At 34.5% G+C, this 22834-nt stretch overlaps 1 long non-coding RNA gene across 1 annotated transcript in view; it reads right to left on the minus strand.

The window, feature by feature from the left end:
• Nucleotides 1-1611: 1611 nt before the first annotated feature.
• Nucleotides 1612-22834, minus strand: part of LOC130454606 (uncharacterized) — a 58276-nt gene continuing 37053 nt past the window's right edge. The window contains exon 2 of the long non-coding RNA XR_008912333.1: nucleotides 1612-1853. This is a non-coding gene — a long non-coding RNA (uncharacterized LOC130454606). The remainder of the gene's footprint in view (nucleotides 1854-22834) is intronic.

The raw sequence follows: 22834 nt of genomic DNA on the forward strand, positions 1-22834 counted from the left end.
ATTTTAACCCCATAAATTCTGAGTACAGATGAAAGTGTATTTTTAAATTTTTCATATGTATATTTTCCTTGTAATATGTATATATGATTTGAATTACTTCATATCTATAATTTATATCATATTTCTTGCCTTCTCAAGGGATGGGAAAAGCACTACAGAGAGGGAGAGAATTTGAAACAAAAATTTTTTAAATGATTATTAAATTATTTTTTGCATTTAATTGACAAATATTTAATACAATAAATAAAAACACATTTAACTTGTAAAAAAAAACAAGACCCTTTGCCTTTTTTTTTTTAAGTACAGCATCTAATCATATTTATACTCCACTATACAACCCATTCCTTTCCTAAAATTTGTAAGTAAACCCAGGTTTATACTGCCTAGATAGAAAGAATCATTTAATAGATGCTCATTGGTTCTGTATGAAGTGTATGTTTTTGCTTGAATTCCTTTTGATGTTAATACTTCTGGATTTTAGAACTTATGTTTATAATTCTATAGCACAATTTTGTGGCAACTTGATTCCTTCCTTGGATACCAATAAGCAGTGATTGGCAGTTCACCATGATAATAGTTATTATAATATATATAATATATAATATATATATATAATATTATATATATACTATATATAATAGTTAGGAAGTTTCCTAACTCTTGTTCTGCTCATCAGTTTTGACAGTGATGGTGAATCTATGGCACAGATGCCAAAGATGATACACAGAGCACTCCCTCTGGGTATGTGGCTTCCCTCATCCTTCTCACCACCCACCCCCAAATTCAATACTAGAAAAGCAGAGGGACTTGTACAGAGAACACCCCTCCCCTTCTTTGCTGTGCCTGATGATGTTTTTTCCCATCATGCACCCTCTGCCCAGCAGCCCAATGGGAAGACAGGGGGTAAGGTAGATGGCTTACAGGTGGCACAGCTGGAAAGTATCAGAGAGCTCAGACCACTCACCTCCCCCTCTCTACACTCTTTGAGGACATTCTTCACTTCACCCACTCCACTGCCCAGAAGCCCAATGGGAGCACTTTCTCCATCCCCTGTGTGGGGTAAGGTAGGAAGTGGGGCATACCCAACATATGGACAGAAGGGCACAGCATATGGTCTCTTGGGGTGGGAAGCATGGCACTCCATCTCTAAAAGGTGTACCATCACTCAGCCATGTCCTCCTACTCTTACTTAGATAGACAACTTCGATCCCAAGTATTTTTTCTACATTCACTAACAATATTTGGATTCTTATTTAATATGATCATCCATTAGGTATTGAATCTACTTCCTACTTTTACATACTCATTCATTTTAAAATATTGTACTCCTGGATGCAATCACATGGTAAGATATACATTTTTTTTTTACCTTGCAGCTTTGTTTCAGAAATTCAGGTTTATCTTCCTTAATCTTGTCAGCTCAGCCATTTAACTCATGGCTATGATAATTATGAAATTTGACAAAATTAAAAAAAGATGTACATCCAAAACCAGTATAGAATGGTACTTTAAATATTAAAGAGTATAGAAGCAAGAGATACAAATTGAGTGTAATACCCCATAAAATAGAAACAGAAATATAGATAACCCTGAGGAGGCAAAGAAAAAGAATGAAATTATACCTTGATTATAAGTGAAATGCACAACAACAACAACAAAAACCTAATGAAATAGTAGAAAGGTGGATAAAGAAGGCAATTTCTTTAGGTTCTAGGTCTAAGAAGACATGCCAACATTTTCAACTAAGGCCATTTCTATTAGAATAAAGTAATGTGAGGACTTTTGTTTCATGGTTACTTCAGATTCCTCTATTTTCAGCAGCATATGAAGGGAATTTTCCATGTCTCTAAATTCTAAGAACAAAAAGAAATAAATATAAAATGAGAATTTTGTAAGGACAGAGGAGCTGTTCTCACCTTTGGAAAATCTTAGTTCTTCACAAAACCACGAAGAGAAACCAAGCAATGAATTAGAAGAAGCTTATGCAATTGTTAACACTGACAACTCTATTTTAACATTTTTTAAATTCACTTAATTAAGCAATCTGTGGTCATCTGATTAAGCCATATTTTATATTTTAACACACTAAGTTTTGAGTAAACTAAATTTTAATGAATCTGTGCCTAAATGAACATAATGATTTAAGATCTGTTAAAAGTTAATAAAACTATAGTTATTTCATATTTTCCTAAAATTTCATGATATAAATTTTGGGGATGAAAACTGCTTTATATTTATTAATTTTCTTTATTTTTGCATAGTAATAATATAGTCACTAATGAAGGACAACTGAACAAAGCTATTCTTTCTAACTTTGCTATTCAGATTTGTTTTATGCACAAAGGTCTTTATTCCATTTTAGCTGTTTGAAGTAATTATTAGGAAAGCTTTATCTTCTAAATGTTTCTGGAAAAGCAAGCATAGGCACAACTACAGATCATGCCTTTAAACTGCAAATAAAATTTATTTGTTTATCTTGGACATTTACTTGTTTATTTTTAACATTTTCTTTTTAAATTTTTAGTTTCAGATTCTTTCCTTTCTTTCTACATACCCCCACCCACTGAGAATACAAACATTATAATAATTATACATATGAAGACATGCAAAACATATTTCCATATTAGCAATTGCATAAAAAAACAAAAAATAAAAAGCAGGAGAAAGGCAAATTATTCAATTTGTACTTAGAATTAATCAGTTTTCTTTCTGGAGATTATGAGTTCTTTGGAATTGTCTCAGATTATTGTATTGATCAGAAAAGCCATCACAATCATATGCTACAACTTATTTAGCCTTTCCTCAACTGATGAGCATCCCCTCAATTTCCAGTTCTTTGCCATCACAAAAAGAGTTGCTATAAATATTTTTTGGACATGCAGGTCCCTTTTTCTTTAATCTCTGGTGTAATGGATCTAAGGGTATGCAATTTTATAGCCCTTTGATCATAATTCCAGATTGTTCTCTAGAATAGTTGGATAAATTTAATACTCTACAAACAATTCATTAATGTACCTATTTTTGCTTCATTCTCTCCAGTATTTGTCTTTTCTAATAAGGGTAAGTGGGTATCTCAGTTGTTTTAATTTGCCTTTCTGTAATCAATAGTGCTTTTGGTCACCTTTAGAGACTATAGATACCTTTGATTATTTTCTTCAGAAAATGTCTGTTCATATTCTTTGACAACTTGTCAATTGGGGAATGCCTCTTATTTCATAAATTTGATTCAGTTCCCTACATATTTGAAAACATTCTTTTAACAGAAAATTTCTATAAAATTCTGGGCTATTACTTCACTGTTTGTTACCTTTTAGTAAAATGTATTTTCCCTGATTACTTATTTTGATTCAGTTTATTTTTGATTTTGCTTTGTCTGAGATCATATTTGCTACCCCCTGCCTTTTTTATTCCAGCTGAAGAATAATAGGTGCTGTTCTATCCCTTTATTTTAAATCTCTGTGTGCTCTTCTGTAACAAACATTTTTATTATAAAAATTTTCATTTCTAATCCATTCTGCTATCTGCTTCCAAATCATGGATTAACTCATCCCATTAACATTCACATTTATATATACATATATGCATATAATATATATATATATCCAACTATGTATTTTCCTTAATATCATCTGTTTATTCTCCTCATTCTTTTTTATTGTTCCTCTTTAAAATCTTTCTTGCAACTGAAGTCTCCCCCAATCCACTTTCCCACTTATAGTATCTCTCCCAAAATCTTTTATTTCCTTACCATCATATATCCTTATTTTTTAAGGTAGACAAATAATTTTATTTCATGCATGTAATTACATGTCAAATACTGCAAACTTTTTTAATCAAATTTCTCTCAAACACTGAAAATCATGATGCTCTGTTCTGTGAACAGCCAAAGCTAATATCTTTTTACTTCAGTGCTATAGCAAAAACACACAGAATTCACCCTTTGCTATTAAGTATCATCACAACCCTGATTGTTCCAACTCTACCCTCCCCCCAAATTCAAGCCTGTATAGATTACAAACCTTGGCCCATTTAATCCTATTCCTATAGTGCAAAGGGAAACATTACAATTTCAAATTCAAATTGAAATAAATGGAATAGGATATACGTCCTTATTGAGTAAGATAACTGTTTATACCCAACTGAGTTTATTTAAATAAGTGATCACCCCCTCCATACTTTACAAGATACCTTTATGAGATTCCAATGATACCATTTTTTCTATAATTTCTTCATGATATAATATATGAAACTCCATATGTGGTTACTCTTTCATGTTTACCTTTTTATCTTTACTTGAACCTTGTGCTTGAATGTCAGATTTTCTATTCAACACTGGTCTTTTCATCAACATATTTTGGAAATCTTCTGTTTTATTAAATAACCATTTCCCCCTAAGGAATTTTACTTAGTTTTTCCAATAATTCTTGGTTGTATTCTAGCACCTTTGTCCTTAGAAATATAATATTGTAATCCCTCTGCTCTTTTAATGTGGAAGCTACTAAATCTTGTGTGATCATGATCATGGCTCCCAGATATTTGAATTGTGTTTTTCTGGTTGCTTGCAATATTTCTCCTTGACCTGGGAGCATTGGTATTTGGCTAAAATATGCCTGGCAGTTTTTGTCTCAGAATCTCTTATAAGAGACAGTTGGCAAACTCTTTCAATTGCTATTTTACCTTCTAGAACTAAGAAATTGGAGTAATCTTACTTTATAATTTCATAAAATATGATGTTTAGACTCCTTTTCTAATCATGGCTTTCAGGTGGTTCAATAATTCTTAAATTACCTCTCCTCAGCCTATTTCCCAAAAACTTTCATTTTCCAATGAGATATTTCACATTATCTTCTATGTTTTATTCTTTTGACTGTGGTTTTTATTGAAGTGATTAGCTTCCCTTTTCCCAATTCTAGTTTCTAAGGAATAACATTTTAAGTGAGCTTTTGTATCTCTTTTTTCCATCTGGCTAATTATGTTTTTAACAATGTCTTTTCTTCATTGAATTTTTGTACTTCCTTTTATATTTGGTCAATTGTGCTTTTAAAAAAGTTCTTTTCTTAATTAAATTTTTGAGTCTTTTTTTATAATTAGACCAATTCTGCCTTTTAAGTTTTTTAAATAGTTTGTATTTCTCTTTTATCAATATGCTAAATATTTTTTCATAAATTCCTTGCATCATTTGCATTGCTTTTTCCAACTTTTCCTCTATCATTTAATTCTTGCTGGCTGTGGATCTAGTAAACATTTTTCTTTGAGGCTGTGCTTATAATTATTTTCATATTATTGTCTTCTAAGTTTATAGCAAAATAAAAGTTTCCTTGCTACCATAAAATAATTTTTGTGGTCATATTCTTTTTTGTTAGTTTCTTTATGTTCCAATCCTGGCTCAGACTTTTAGATTAAGATGGCCTCAGAGTAAAAGGAAGGCTCTTCCTCTCCTCTCCACCTACCAATATAAAGTGCCTCAAAAGTACAAAACCAAAATCAAATGAGTGAAGGGGATCCACTATAGGGAACAGCATTGAAGGCAGGCAAAGTTTGGGCATTTCCATGCTAAAAGGAGGTGAAATTACTCTCACCAAAGGGCAAGCTTATCACCCCTCCCCCCACTACACCTACAGTGCCACAGTCAGAGTGGATACAGGGTAACTTCTAGCCTTTCAGTGGGGGCTGACTGAGGACACCACAGACATACTCCTAAGGGCAGTGAGACTTGAAACCCCAGGAGGCAAAGGAATGATGAGCTGGGAAAAGAGATAATGCAGGGCTGCACACAGCAGATGCCACCACCAAGACTCAAAAATAGCCTCAGGGCAAAACCTCTCTGGAGTTCAATACAAAGATTTTCCACCTTCCTCACCCAGACTTCTGATTGGGAAGGAACAAAGCAATGATGACCAAATGCCAAGAACTACAATTCATAACTACCAAAAAAAAAAAGAAGAAATCTTTGACCCTGGATAATTTTTATGCAGAAAAACCCTAGATTAAAGAGGAGAAAGCAGCAGATAACAAACCTTCCAAAAATGTAAATTGATCACAAGCTCTTGAGGAGCTCAGATTTGAGATAATGTGAAAGATAGAAGAAACTTGGCAAGAAAAGTGGGAAATAGTTAAAAAGAAAATAAGTTTAAAAGACAGACTCTCCCATTTGGAAAAAGAAGCCCAAAAATAAAATGAAATGAGAAGCAATTTGAAGACCAGAAATGACCTGCTAGAAGCTATGAAAAGCAGGTTAGACCTAATAAAAAAGGAAAATTTAAAAAATGTAGCTGAAAACTAGTCTTTAAAAACAAGAATTAGGCAAGTAGAAGCCAATGATCTCACAAGACAGCAAGAATTAATAAAGCAAAGTCAAAAGAATGACAGATTGGAAGGCAACATGAAATATCTCCATCGAGAAGATGGTTGACTTGGAAAATAGGTCTAGGAGAGACAGTTTGAGAAACATAGGCCTACCTGAAAACCAGGAAATAAACAGAAACCCTGACATTATACTACAAGAAATTCTCCAAGAAAATTGCCTTGATATTCTTTAAGAAGAGGGCAAAATAGACTTTGAAAGAGTCCATATATCACTCTCTACATTAAACCCTCAAAAGACAAACCTCAGGAATATAATTGCCAAATTCAAGAGCTTCCAAGCTAAAGAGAAATTGCAAGAAGCCAGAAAAACAGACTATATATTTCCACGGGGAGGTATGGGCATTTAATTAAATAAAGATTTCCAAGTATTTGGAAGAAAAGTCCAGAATTAAACAGAAAATTTTATATCCAAATACAAAAATCAAGAGAAACATGAAAAGGTAAATAAGAAAGAAAGGGGGAATTTTTTTTTATTTTTTTAAAGTCTTTTTTTAAGATCAAATTATTTTATACTTCTATAAGGAAAAATGCTATTTTAAACTGTCAAAAATTGTATTCATTATTGTAGTAGTTAGAAGAAATATTCACAGGTAGAGTTTGGGGTACTAAGTGGTTTAAGATGATATGCAAAAAAAGAAAAGTTTGGACTTCCGGTCAAGATGGAGGCTTAGAGAAAGCTAAAGTCCAGATCTCCTGAAACCCTTCCTTACCGATCTCAAACAGAATGCTCCTAGAGCACCGAAACCCAAAACGATCAACAACATAGACCCTGGGAGTCCTCCTCCTGGACCTGGACCTGAATCAAAAGGTACGCCCCCCCCCAAAAGCCAGAACCCAAGACCACTCGGACCTAAGGGGTAGGCAGAAAGAAGGTCCTAGGACCCATCCCCCCCAACCCAGAGCACCGAGTCCAAGTCGGAGGCAGCAGAGGCAACCTCAGAGCCCCATGGCCTGCTATTCTGAAGTCTGCTTCCTGAAAACAACCTGACCCATTCGAGGGGGTACCCAGACAGCAGGGAAACAGAGAGGGACGGGGAACTCGTAACCCCCTGGGAGGAGCCCTTGGAGCTCCTGGAAGCCGCGGCCCTTCCCCCTCAGAGAGCAGGGTCATCTGAAACAACAGCAACCCTCAGGGCTGGAGAAAGGGCCTCGGGAGCCAGCTATTCTGAAGGCCACATCCTGAAAACAACCTGACCCAGTCGAGGGGGCACCCAGACAGCAGGGAAACAGAGAGAGAGGGGAGAGCTTGTAACCCCCTGGCTAGATCCTTCCATTGGAGTCTCACGAAAAAAGTCCCTGCCTCAAGGCATACTAAATTCAACCCAGGGAAAGCTAGGAGCTCTCAGAGCTCCAGGAAGCCGCAGCCCCTCCCCCCGCAGAGTGCTGCAGCTGACCGGCTAAGGCACAGGAACAAGGGCCAAGCTAGGCTCAGAGCGTGGAAGTAAGGCAACAGAGAAGCATCAGGAGGGTGCCGAGGAGAGGAGGGCAGTAACAGGGACACACCAGCAATTCCTGGCTCCTAAGACAGAATAACAACTGCATAGAATGGACAATCTGCCTAGGGCTAAAACCTCTGAATCTAGACAGAGATAAGAAAAGCTAATCCTCCCCACTCAGATAGAGATGGCAAACTAAACAGAAGCACAAAAGCCCCAAAATTCCAAAAGAAACAAGAAGAAGGGGGCGACTTTGGACACATTTTATGGAGCAAAAATACAAAACACAGAGGAGATAGAAGAGGAAACACAAGGAAATGCTCCGATACCTTCCAAAGGAAATGGAAACCCTCCACAAACCCATGAAGAATTTGAATCTGAAATGAGCAAAAAGATGGAAGCCTTCTGGGAGGAAAAGTGGGAAATAATGCAAAAGAAATTCACGCATCTACAAAACCAGTTTGACCAAACTGTAAAAGAAAACCAGGCCTTAAAGCAAGAACTAATAAAGCAAAGCCAAAAGACCAAGAAATTAGAAGAGAACATAAAATATCTCACTGAAAAAGTGACAGATTTGGAAAATAGAGGGAGAAGAGATAATATAAGAATAATTGGACTTCCAGAAAAGCCATAAATAAACACCAAACTTGACATTGTAATACAAGAGATAATCAAAGAAAATTGCCCAGAGATTCTAGAACAAGGGGGCAATATAGCCACTGACAGAGCTCACAGAACACCCTCTACACTAAACCCCCAAAAGACAACTCCCAGGAATGTAATTGCCAAATTCCAAAACTCTCAAACAAAAGAAAAAATCCTACAAGAAGCCAGAAAAAGACAATTTAGATATAAAGGAATGCCAATCAGGGTCACACAAGACCTTGCAAGTTCTATTCTAAATGATCATAAGGCATGGAACATGATCTTCAGAAAGGCAAGAGAGCTGGGTCTTCAGCCAAGAATCAGCTATCCAGCAAAACTGACTATATACTTCGAAGGGAAAGTACGGGCATTCAACAAAATAGAAGATTTCCAACTTTGTGCAATGAAAAGACCAGAGCTCTGTGGAAAGTTCAATATCGAAAATCAAAGAGCAAGGAATACCTGAAAAGGTAAATATGAAGGAAAGGGAAAAGGAAAAAATGTTATCTTCTAATTTTACTCAAACTTTCTTCTATAAGGACTACATTTATATCAATCTATGTATACTAACACATGGGGAAAATGCAATGTATAAATAGGGGGAAAACAAAGACTAAATAGAATAATCTTTTTCACACAAAAATTCACATGGGAAGGGGAGGGGAAGGAAACTCCTATAAGAAGGAGAGGAAGAGAATTTTTACTTAAACCTTACTCTCAGAGAAATCAACTCTGAAAGGGAAAAACATCCAGATCCATTGGGATCTTGAATTCTATCTTACCCAACAAGGGTAGGGAGAAGGGAAAACCAAGGGGGGTAGGGGGAGAGGGAAAAGAAAAGGGGAGGGAACAAAAAGGGAGGGAATAAAAGGGAAACATATCAAGGGAGGGGACAAGAGGGACCAATTTAAAGTAATTCACTGGACTAAAAGGTAGAGCCGAAGAAGAAAAAGTTAGAACTAGGGAAGGATATCAAAATGCCAGGGAGTCCACAAATGGCAGTCATAACTTTGAACTTGAATGGGATGAACTCACCCATAAAATGTAGACGAATAGCAGAATGGATTAGAATCCAAAACCCTACCATATGTTGTCTTCAAGAAACACACATGAGGCGGGTTGACACCCACAAGGTCAGAATTAAAGGATGCAGTAAGACCTTCTGGGCCTCAACTGACAGAAAGAAGGCAGGAGTGGTAATCATAATATCTGATAAAGCCAAAGCAAAAATAGACCTGATCAAAAGGGATAGGGAAAGTAATTATATTTTGTTAAAAGGGACTCTAGACAATGAGGAAATATCACTAATCAACATGTATGCACCAAATAATATACTACCCAAATTTCTAATGGAGAAACTAGGAGAATTGAAGGAAGAAATAGACAGTAAAACCATATTAGTGGGAGACTTAAACCAACCATTATCAAATTTAGATAAATCAAACCAAAAAATAAATAAGAAAGAGGTAAAAGAAGTTAAAGAAATCTTTGAAAAATTAGAATTAATAGACATATGGAGAAAAATAAATAGGGACAAAAAAGCAATACACCTTCTCAGCACCACATGGCACATTCACAAAAATTGAACATACATTGGGTCACAGAAACATAGCACACAAATGCAGAAAAGCAGAAATAATGAATGCAGCCTTCTCAGATCACAAGGCAATAAAAATAATGTTCAGTAATGGTACAGGAAAACCAAATCAAAAACTAATTGGAAATTAAACAATATGATACTCCAAAATCGTTTAGTTAGAGAAGAAATCATAGAAACAACAATTTCATTGAGGAAAATGACAATGGCAAGACATCCTTTCAAACCTTTTGGGATGCAGCCAAAGCTATAATCAGAGGTAAATTCATATCCCTGAGTGTATATATCAACAAACTAGGGAGAGCAGAGATCAATCAATTGGAAATGCAAATAAAAAAACTCAAAAGCGATCAAATTGAAAACCCCCAGCAGAAAACCAAACTATAAATCCTAAAAATTAAGGGAGAAATTAATAAAATCAAAAGTGATAGAACTATTGATTTAATAAATAAGACAAGAAGCTGGTACTTTGAAAAAACAAACAAAATAGACAATGTACTGGTCAATCTAATTAAAAAAAGGAAGGAAGAAAAGCAAATTAACAGCATCAAAGATGAAAAGGGGGACAGCATCTCTGATGAAGAGGAAATTAAGGAAATCATTAGAAATTACTTTGCACAATTATATGGCAATAAATACACCAACTTAGGTGATATGGATGAATATATACAAAAATACAAACTGCCTAGACTAACAGAAGAGGAAATAGAATTCTTAAATAATCATATATCAGAAAATGAAATCCAACAAGCCATCAAAGAACTTCCTAAGAAAAAATCCCCAGGGCCTGATGGATTCACCAGTGAATTCTATCAAACATTCAGAGAACAGTTAATCCCAATACTATACAAATTATTTGACATAATAAGCAAAGAGGGAGTTCTACCAAACTCCTTTTATGACACAAACATGGTACTGATTCCAAAACCAGACAGGTCAAAAACAGAGAAAGAAAACTATAGACCAAACTCCCTAATGAATATAGATGCAAAAATCTTAAATAGGATACTAGCAAAAAGACTCCAGCAAGTGATCAGAAGGGTCATCCATCATGATCAAGTAGGATTTATACCAGAGATGCAGGGCTGGTTCAATATTAGGAAAACCATCCACATAACTGAAAATATCAACAAGCAAACCAACAAAAACCACATGATTATCTCAATAGATGCAGAAAAAGACTTTAATAAAATACAACACCCATTCCTATTAAAAACACTAGAAAGCATAGGAATAGAAGGGTCGTTCCTAAAAATAATAAACAGTATATATATATATATATATATATATATATATATATATATATATAAATATATAAAACCATCAGCTAATATAATCTGCAATGGGGATAAACTAGATGCATTCCCAATAAGATCAGGAGTGAAACAAGGATGCCCATTATCACCTTTATTATTTGACATTGTACTAGAAACACTAGCAGTAGCAATTAGAGAAGAAAAAGAAATTGAAGGCATCAAAATAGGCAAGGAGGAGACCAAGTTATCACTCTTTGCAGATGACATGATGGCCTACTTAAAGATTCCTAGAGATTCAACCAAAAAGCTAATTGAAATAATCAATAACTTTAGCAAATACAAAATAAACCCACATAAGTCATTGGCTTTTCTATATAACTCCAACACCGCTCAGCAGCTCAGTAGCAAAAACTAGAAAGAGAAATCCCATTCAAAATCACCTTAGATAAAATAAAATACCTAGGAATCTATCTCCTGAGACAAACACAGAAACTATATGAACACAACTACAAAACACTCTCCACACAACTAAAACTAGACTTGAACAGTTGGAAAAACATTAACTGCTCATGGATAGGATGAGCCAATATAATAAAAATGACCATCCTACCCAAACTTATTTATCTATTTAGTGCCATACCCATTGAACTCCCAAAATATTTCTTTACTGATTTAGAAAAAAACCCTAACAAAATTCATTTGGAATAACAAAAGATCAAGGATATCCAGGGAAATAATTAAAAAAAAAACACATATGATGGGGGCCTTGAAGTTCCAGACCTTAAACTATATTACAAAGCAGCAGTCATCAAAACAATTTGGTACTGGCTAAGAAACAGAAAGGAAGATCAGTGGAATAGACTGGGGGAAATCGACCTCAGCAAGACAGTATATGATAAACCCAAAGATCCCAGCTTTTGGGACAAATATCCACTATTCGATAAAAACTGCGGGGAAAATTGGAACACAGCATGGGAGAGATTAGGAATAGATCAACACCTCACACCCTACACCAAGATAAATTCAAAATGGGTGAATGACTTAATCATAAAGAAGGAATCCATAAGTAAATTGGGTAAACACAGAATAGTATACATGTCAGACCTTTGGGAGGGGAAAGACTTTAAAACCAAGCAAGACATAGAAAGAATCACAAAATGTAAAATAAATAAATAAAAAATTTACAAAAATCAAATTAAAAAGCTTTTGTACAAACAAAACCAATGTAACTAAAATCAGAAGGGAAACAACAAATTGGGAAAAAATCTTCATAGAAACCTCTGAAAAAGGTTTAATTACTCAAATTTATAAAGAGCTAAATCAATTGTATGAAAATCAAGCCATTCTCCAATTGATAAATGGGCAAGGGACATGGATAGGAAGTACTCAGATAAAGAAATCAAAACTATTAATAAGGCCATGAAGAAGTGTTCTAAATCTCTTATAATCAGAGAGATGCAAATAAAAACAACTCTGAGGTATCACCTCACACCTAGAAGATTGGCTAACATGATAGCAAAGGAAAGTAATGAATGCTGGAGGGGATGTGGCAAAGTAGGGACATTAATTCATTGCTGGTGGAGTTGTGAACTGATCCAACCATTCTGGAGGGCAATTTGGAACTATGCCCAAAGGTCGATAAAGGACTGTCTGCCCCTTGATCCAGCCGTAGCACTGCTGGGTCTGTACCCCAAAGAGATAATGGACAAAAAGACTTGTACAAAAATATTCATAGTTGTGCTCTTTGTGGTGGCCAAAAACTGGAAAATGAGGGGATGCCCATCAATTGGGGAATGGATGAACAAATTGTGGTATATGTTGGTGATAGAATACTATTGTGCTAAAAGGAATAATAAAGTGGAGGAATTCCATGGAGACTGGAACAACCTCCAGGAAGTGTTGCAAAGCGAGAGGAGCAGAACCAGGAGAACATTGTACACAGAGACAAACACACTGTGGTATAATCGAATGTAATGGACTTCTCCATTAGTAGTGGTGTAATATCCCTGAACAATCTGCAGGGATCTAGTAGAAAAAACACTATGCATAAGCAAAGGATAAACTATGGCAATAGAAATACCGAGGAAAAGCAACTGCCTGAATACAATGGTTGAGGGGACATGACAGAGGAGAGACTCTAAAAGAAACTCTAATGTAAATATTAACAACATGGAAATAGGTTCGAATCAAGAACACATGTGAATCCCAGTGGAATCACACGTCAGCTATGGGGGGTGGGGGGAAGGAAAAGAAAATGATCTTTGTCTTTAATGAATGATGCTTGGAAATGATCAAATAAAATATTATTTAAAAAAAAGAAAAGTTTGGGGGGAATAGAAGATGGCAGCAAGAGAAACTTGAAGGAATAAGAAAATAGGATAATCTCTAACACATAAAGAGGCACAGGAGAGGGGTAGGGCAAGAATATTATTATAAGAAGGAGAGAAAGAGAGTGCTAATTGGTAATACTTAAACCTTACTCTCAGTGGAATTGATTCTGAGAGGAAAGAGCATCTAGATCCATTGGGGTATCACAATCTATCATGCCCTACATGAACGTTGAGAGGGAAAAACCAAGGGGGGTATTGGGGTAGGGAGTACAAAAAGGGAGGGAAAGAGAGGGGGAGGGAATAATAGGGGAATAAGAAAAGAGGAGGTGAAAAAGGAAATAAAACAAGCCTGGGGATTAGGGGGACTCGTGTAAAGCAAAACACTGGTGGAGAAGGAAATAGTGAAAGAAAAAAGAGCAGGACTAGGAGAGGAAATCAAAATGATGGGGAATACACAGGTGATAATCATAATTCTGAATGTGAATGGAATGATCTCACCCATAAAATGGAAGCAAATAGCAGAGTGCATTGGAAACCAAAATTCCACCAAATGTTGTCTACAAGAAACACACATGAGGCAGGTAGATACATGCAGGGTAAAGGTAAGAGGCTGGAGCAAGCCAGTTTCTAGACATTAAATCTTATGTTACATTTAGTTTCTGCCCTCCTGGGAGTGGGGCAACACTGTGACGAGTTTCAAGGGTGTTTTTTTCTGTTTTCAGAATAAGTCGTGTTCTTAATTGTAGAAGAGCTACAAATTGTTGGTGCTTCCAAAGTAGTGTGAAACAGGGAAAGATGTAGTCACTGATTTCCTTTTCTATACTCTGGTATTTATCCAGGAATGGCTCCTACTCTCCTGAAGCTGCCAGTACCACTGCTATGCTATTCTTAGCCCTGGATCTGTGACTATGTTCCTTGTTCTCCTCTGGCCACAAGTGATGACACTTCTTTTGATTCTAAAACATTGACTAGGATTCCTTCTCTTTTGTGACTGATCACAAGCACTCCTCTTGACCTTGGAATTAGGATTTAGAACTGCTTATGGTCCACAGTATTGTCAAAAGGCCCCACTTGTACCCAGTGTCACCCAAGGGTTCCCTTTAATTTCTTTCTGAACAGTTGTCTGACTATCTTACCATCTCTAGGCTGAAAGCTCCCAAAGTTGATTTTTTTGCAGCTACTGTTGTCAATTCTAACTCCAGAGTCCATTTGTGTTGCTCTTCTCCTGCCAAACTCCTAAATTGTCTTAGACTAGGAAAAATATATGTATCTTGACCTATTGTGGCTCTTCCACTCCAAAATTTGATTTGAGGCATTATTTTAAAGTTGTTTAGAGGCTATTGTTGAAAGAGTTCATCTAGGTTCTGGACTATACTCTGCCATCTTGACTCCAATTTCTTTTCTTGGGTGGTTTTTAAATGAGAAAAAAATATTGTCTTTTCCTCTTTCTGTCCTATGAATTTTTCTTACCCTATTTCTACCATTAATAAATATACACATATAAATATGAACACAAACACACAGACATACACTACTGCTATATAGTTTCATCAATTTAAATAAAAGGTTAGATCTTTTTATGGAGCATAGGACTTAAGTTGTCATTCTCATACTCCACATCACTATTTCTTCCTATAAATGATCTCTGAAAGTTGAAAAACCGGAAGGGATCATGGGGAAAAAAGGTCATTGGGAAGCTTGATCAGAGTGTTAAAATAAATTCTCTCTGCATGTGTACATTTAAAAGAAGGGGCAAATATGAAGTCATAGTTATTCACATAGGCAGAAGTGGCTGCCAAAAAGGGCTATAAATATACCAAAGCCTAAGGCATGTATTGATTTCCAAGGTGATATGCCAAATCAGAATCTCTAAACTGAACTGTCTGTAGCACATGGTTCATGCTGCTAAATCTTCTTTAGCTGAGGTATTCAGATTAAAGTACCCAACTGCTCAATTGCTCCGTATAGAACCATGAGTTGATTAGGAGACACAAAAAGACTTCAGCTTAACTCTACAAAGCATCCATCTACAGGTTATATACCACTTTTTTTCCTTTTGGGATGTTTTACTACCAAGGAAAAATCATGATCATTTCAGAAAATATATGAAGATGTAATTTAAATTATTTTAATAAAATATGAAAAAAAATTTATGGTCAAAATCAAATAACTCTTAAAGTGATTGAGAAATTGGGTAGTAGGTATTTTAAAGAAATAAGACAATTTTCTTATAATAGAAAAGTTAGTCCAAGTAGTCATGTTTTATAAAGAAACAATTTACTCTGTGAATAGTGAATTCCATTCTAATCCAAAGGGCATTAACTAAGTGCCTACTGTGTGAAAGGTAATGAGTTACAAAGGCAGAACAAGAAAAATATCTGTGAAAGAAAGAGCATGGAATAAGCATTTCTATATATTTGGAATCTTTTTTGATTAATTTTATAATGCACCAGTGTGTGTTAGATACTATAACATGAAGGGGAGAATGATTTTCAAGCATCTGGCTGAAAGCATTTTTTAGGGTTTAGCAGCTCATAGAGGTCCTTAACTCCTGGGAGTGGGTACATTTTGTTAAAGCATAATATTAGAAGGCAAGGGGTATGAAGAAACTCATCTCAAAAAAAGAGCACATTTTATATTTGATGTCAGTTATTTGGTATAAAGCTTTATATGCCAGAACAATAATAATCTCATTTTTAAGAGCCACGTTTCTTTTTTTCCTAATAAGATCTTCCCACAACTTTTTTTTTTATTACAATAGGTTATTATAGGTTCTTTCTGCCATCTTTCTCTTGGGCAGGTAGTTACAATTCTCAGCCTCTGGCCTGATGTTCCGTTAAAGACTGGCTCAGGGTGACATTCCAGCCTGGCACATAAAATCTCCCAAGACAGATTGCTTCATTTTAAAGCTTAAAGGCTTTTTAAAAAATCTTTTGCAGGACTCATTTCTATATGATAGGGCAGTCTATATCCAGAATTCAGCTGCCATGAAGACATAATTTTCCCTGGCCCTTTAAAAATGCTGCAATCAAAGTTAATCTAATAAGGTATACCTTTGAAGATTGCTGTCAAATTGAAATGAAAGAATATTAGTGTTTACTTTATTTCAATAAATGTAAAGGCCCAGTGGTATTTTCTCTTTTAGGTTTAAATTACTTTTGGACTGAAACTATAAGAGATTTTCATGAGGGACATTAAAGTTAAGTTGAAGTGGACTTTGCAATCACAAGTTTCTTCAAGTGTTTATTATTTCTACATTTAAAATGAAATCTCCCAACAGGTATGAAGTATTTAGCCTCAGAAAGAACTCCTGAGAACTGGCAATTTATTATTTTAATATCTATATCCATCAATAAGTTTAGCAGACACCAACATATTAGACATTTTCTGTCTTCTACTAGAATATTATGTTGAACTCTCAATTAAGAAAGAAAAAAATTAAAAATAAAGGAAGAAGAGATTCAAAAGACAATCTCAGCAGAGAGGCACACTAATGTATACTTGATCACTTGGATATTTCTATATAGTCTTCTGTGTTTCCATTTTTCACTTTATTCTATTAAGTGAACATTCACAAATTATTCTTTAAATATTAAATAGGTAGTTGTATAGCATGTTCTCTTGATCCTACTCATTTTGATTTTCATTATCTAGTGCAGTTATTTCTAAGTTAAAAAATTATGCTTATGGTTTCTTATAGGACAGTAGTATTCCATTATAATCTTAAACTACAATTTTTTTAGCTATTCCCCAATTAATGGACATTCAATTTTGAGTTATTTGTCACCATAAAAAGAGCTGTTATAAATATTTAGAAAATACAGGTTCTTTTCCTTTTTTCCTGATATCCTTAGGAGATCACATAGTTTTATAGCTCGCTGGATATAATTCCAAATTATTGTCCACAAATACTTGGATCAGTTCACAGTGTAATCAAAAGTACTTTAATGTCCCCAGTTTTACCTCCAATATTTGCCATTTCCCCTTTCATCATTTTAGCCAATTTAATAGGTATGTGATAATATCTCAGAATTATTTTGGTCTGCATTTTCCAATAAGCAGAGATTTAGAGCATTTTTTTCACATACTTAAATATGATTTTGATTTCTTCATCATAAAACTGTTCATATGTTTTGTCCATTTATCAATGGTGGGATGGCTCTTATTCCAATAAATATGACCGATTTCTCTACATATTTTTGATATGAGCCTTCTATTTGAGAGGCTGTTTGAAAATTTCCCCTCAATTTTCATCTTTCCTTCTATTCTTAGCAACCCATTTGTACCAAACCCTTTCAATTTAACATACTCGAAATTATCCATTTTACAACTCACAATACTCTTCATCTCATATTTACTCACAAATTCTTCTTCTCTCCATAAATCTGATAGGCAATATATGATCCCCTGTTCTCTTAATTTGCCTATGATTATTTTTAGATCAATAAGATTTTTATTTTGGTAACTGGGAGTGGCAGTTGGGTCTTGTGACTAGCACTTCCTCCCTGCCGGGGTGTAGGGAGAAGGGTCTTCTTTCCTGGTGTTGGAGGAAAGAGGAGCTTGTTCAGCCCAATCTGGTGTGGTGTGCCTCTTCTTGGTTCAGCCCAAAGATACAGGCCCATTCATCTCTGAAGGTCAGACCTTGTTGCTTTCTGTGTACTGCTAAGATTCTGAATTAGACAAAGCAAGGACTGATATAGAGTAGACAGGAGTGGGACAAACCCTCTGCCAGCCTCTGGGGCCTGGCCTGAACTCTGAAGATGAGGAAAAAACTCCAATCCCAACTGGTTATTAAACTTTATATTATTTGAATTCACAGTCAGATAAGTGGACTATCTTTTCTGGTCATAGAGGGAGCTGAACTTCAGTTCAGTCATTCAACTACAAACAGTCCTTATAGGACCTCTGCTGCATCCTCTCAACAGGGGGCATCTCTCTCTCCTTTGCCTCACCGAGCAATATTCCTTCTCTTTTCTCAACTCCTCATTACCCCCATACAGACCTCCCTTTATCCCCCAATTTTTCCAATTTCTCATCCTTTCCCAATAAATATTACAAATGTTCACCTAATTTTTTAATAGTTTCCTTCTTTATATTTAAGTCATTTACCTATTCTATATTTCTCTTGGTATAGGGTGTGAGATGTTGATCTAAGCTTATGCTCTCCCATATTGTTTTTCAATTTTCCAGTAGTTTTTGTTGAAGAGTGGGGTTTTGTCCCAAAAGCTGGGATCTTTGGGTTTATTATACACTATCTTGCTTCTTGCTGAGGTCATATTTTATTGATCCTCCCTTCTGTCTCTTAGCCAATATCATCTTGTTTTGATGAACACTACTTATATATATATATATATATATATATATATATATATATATATATATATATATTGCAATTTAAGATCTGGTACTGCTAGACCCACATTGTTCACATTTTTTTTTTCATTATTCCCATGGATAGTCTTGATCTTTTGTTCTTCCAGGTAAACTTTGTTATATTGTTTCTAATTTTACAAAAAAAAAAAATGTTTTTGTAGTTTGGTAGGTATGGCACTGAATAAGTAGATTAATTTGGGTAGAATTATCATTTTTATTATGTTAGCTCATCATACCCATGAGTAATTAATGATTTTTCAATTATTTAGATCTAGTTTTAATTGTGTGAAAAGTGTTTTATAGTCGTGTTCATATTATTCCTGTGTTTTTCTTGATTTCTAAATATTTTATAATGTCTAGGGTGATATTAAATGGAGTTTCTCTTTCTAACTCCTTCTGCTGAGTTTTGTTAGAAGTATGCAGAAATGTTGGTGATTTATGTGGGTTTATCTTGTATACTGCAACTTAGATAAAGTTGTTAATTATTTCCACTAGTCTTTTAGTTGATTTTCTAAGATTCTTTAAGTGGATTATCATATCATCTGCAAAGAGTGATAGTTCAGTTTCCTCACTGTCTACTTTAATCTTTTCAATTTATTTTTCTTCTCTAATTGCTACTTCTATGGTTTCTAGTACAATATTAAATAATAGAGGTGAACATGGGCACCTTGGCTTCACTTCTGATCTTATAAAGGAAGTCTTATAAGTTGTCCCCATTGTAGATGATACTTGTTGATGGTTTTAAATTTATACTATTTATTATTTTGAGGAAATATTTTATAACAAACATTTTGAGAAAAGGCCCTTTACTTTCTAGTGTTTTCAATAGGAATTGATTATCTATTTTGTCAAATGCTTTTTTACATCTATTCAGATAGTCATATTATATTTCTGTTGGTTTGATTATTGATAAAGTCAGTTATGGTTGGTTTTTCTAATATAAAATCATCCTTGCCTTCCTGGCATAAATTCCACCTGATCATAGTGAATAATCCTCATGATCACTTGCTGAAGTCTTTTTGCTAGTATTCTATTTAATATTTTTGCATCTATATTCATTAAGGAGATTGGTCAGTAGTTTTCTTTCTCTTTTTGGTCTGCCTGGCTTTGGAATCAGTACTAAGGAATTTGACAGAACTCCTTCTTTTCTTATTTTGTCATATAGTTTGTAAAATATTGGGATTAGTTTTTCTTTAAATGTTTGATAGAATTAACTTGTGAATCCATCTGGCCCTGGGGATATTTTTTCATAGAAAATTCCTTGATGGCTTGTTCAATTTCTTTTTTCTGAGATGAGATTATTTAAGTATTCTATTTCCTCTTCTGTTTCTAAGCAATTTATATTTTTACAAATATTCACCCATTATAATTTGATTGTCACATTTATTGTTATATAATTGGGCAAAATAGTTCTTAATAATAGCTTAATAATAGTTTATTCTTTTATTTTTTCTTTATCTTTTCTTTTTTATTTATTTTTAGGCAATGGGGGTTAAGTGACTTGCCCAGGGTCACACAGCTGGGAAGTGTCTGAGGCTGAATTTGAATCTAGGACCTCCCATCTCTAGGCCTGACTCTCAATCCACTGAGCTAACCAGCTGCCCCCATGTGGCTTGTTCTTGATTTTGCTCTTTCCTTCTTGCTATAGCTTCTTGCTGGCTCTGCTCTCCTCTCACCCCAGTCCCCCAAATGTTCTTTGCCTACTTTTTGTTTTTTTTTCCTTTTCTTGAAAGTTGTTTCATTCTTTCTTCTTGTTGTTTTTTTCATTTCTGTATTTGTTTTCTGGTGATATTTTAATCTTGGTCGAAGAGGATTCTCATGGTGGCACAGAGCTGCTCTGAATTACTCCTCCATCTTGGCTATACCCCCGGAACTCCAAAAACCTAATAATTATTTTCTTATAGTTTTCAATCTAATGAGATAGCAGATAATATGGTTTAGGTTGTATATGTACTATGATGCAAGATATATTTCCATGTTTGTCATACTAGAAAGGAGACACATATTGCTGATACTAGAAAAAAAATTCATGAAGTAAATGAAGTAAAAAATGATGTGCTTCAATCTGCATTCAGACCCTATCACTTCCTTTTATGGCCATGGATAATCTTTATTGTCATGAATCCCATGGAGTTGTCCTAGATCCTTGCCTTACTAATAATAGTAATGTCATTCATAATTGATCATCATAAATCAAACCTGGTTCTGCTCATTTCACTTTCCTTCACTTCATTTAAGTCTTTTCAGGATTTTTCATGATTGTCCTGTTCATTCTTTCTTATGGTACAATGGTATTCCATCACAATCATATGCAATTACTTGTTCAAATATTTCCAAATTGAAGGTTTCCAGTTATTTGCCACTTCAAAAAGAAGTACTATAAATATTTTTGTACATGTAGGTCTTTTCCCCCTATCTTTTATCTATTTGGGTGAAATTGAATTTAAATTCAGGTCTTCCTGATTCTAGACTGGGTCTTCTATCCACTGAGCCACTTAGCTCCCTCTTTTAATAATACTAGTCTTACTACTACTACCAAAATAATAATAGCTAATTTTTACATTATGCTTACAATGAATGAGGCACAATGCCAAATATTTTACAAATATTACCTCATTGGAATTTTCAAACAACTCTAGGAGATAGGTATTATTGTTATTCTCATTTTAGAGTTGAAGTAACTGGGAAAACAGAGGTTAAGTGACTTGCTCAGGATCACACAGCAAGTATGGAACATGGCAGATACTAAGTAAATGCTTTTTAATTGCTCTAAAAGACTTAGAAAACTTTGCATGCCACTGGCATAGCCTTCAGGAAGCCAGGATCATTTCATGATACAATGTGGTACTGTATTGAAATTTTAGCAGGAAATATAATGAATACAAGTTAAAATATAAACAGGATTAATTTTTGAACAGTAAAAACAAAGTTGCTTTTGGCTATTCAAATGGGAATATATATTTGCCTATAAGTATTATACTCCCAGTACACTTTAAGCTTATTAAGAAGAGAGACTATGCTAGCTTTCATCTTTATATTCAGAAACTCTAGAAAATTCTTAAGATTAGTAATTATTTTATTTCAATAATGAGTTAAAACCAACAAATATTTTCTGATAATAAGCCAAAGATAAACTGATGTTGGTGTATGGTCAGTAAAATATTTTTTTCAAAATTAATAACAATTTCCATTCCTGGAAAACTTTCTGAATTTTGAATAAATTTACAAAATGAGACAGTATGAATAAATAAATTAATAAAAAGCATTTATTCACCATTCATATTGTGTCAAAATTGAAATGAGTGTTTGTTAATCTTGGAGATTTCTTAAAATTAGTTTATATAAATATAAATTGTTTTAAGTTGCAATGTTAAATTGTTTGTAACATTGATGCCATTAGGCCAGTAATAAAATTTAGATCACATTTCCCCTAAATGTCAATATACCATGGAAAATTGTAATGGATGTTAAAATAATATAATACAGTCTTCTAATATGTAACATGAAAATGCTAGGAATAAGTAGTCTCTCAAGCTAAATCCAGGGAAGTCAACTTTACTGCAAGGCTGTTAGTGATAACAGTTGAATGTAATGAAAAGGAAGGCTTTGATAAAAATCCCTCTATAGTCTACATTATCTACCTACTCAGTTTTCTAGAGAATGTGTTTATGACACACAGATGAATTCCACCATAAAAGAAAAATACTAGGTGGCATAATGAAACAATTCTGATGAAATATTTCTCCAGGGCAAAGAAAGCCATTATCTCAACTTTAAAAATGAATATTGGCCCATGTACATAGAGCTTGTGAAATTCCAATTGGGCATCAA

Source organism: Monodelphis domestica, chromosome 5 (assembly GCF_027887165.1).
Source record: "Monodelphis domestica isolate mMonDom1 chromosome 5, mMonDom1.pri, whole genome shotgun sequence".
In the NCBI taxonomy this organism is placed as follows: domain Eukaryota; kingdom Metazoa; phylum Chordata; class Mammalia; order Didelphimorphia; family Didelphidae; genus Monodelphis; species Monodelphis domestica.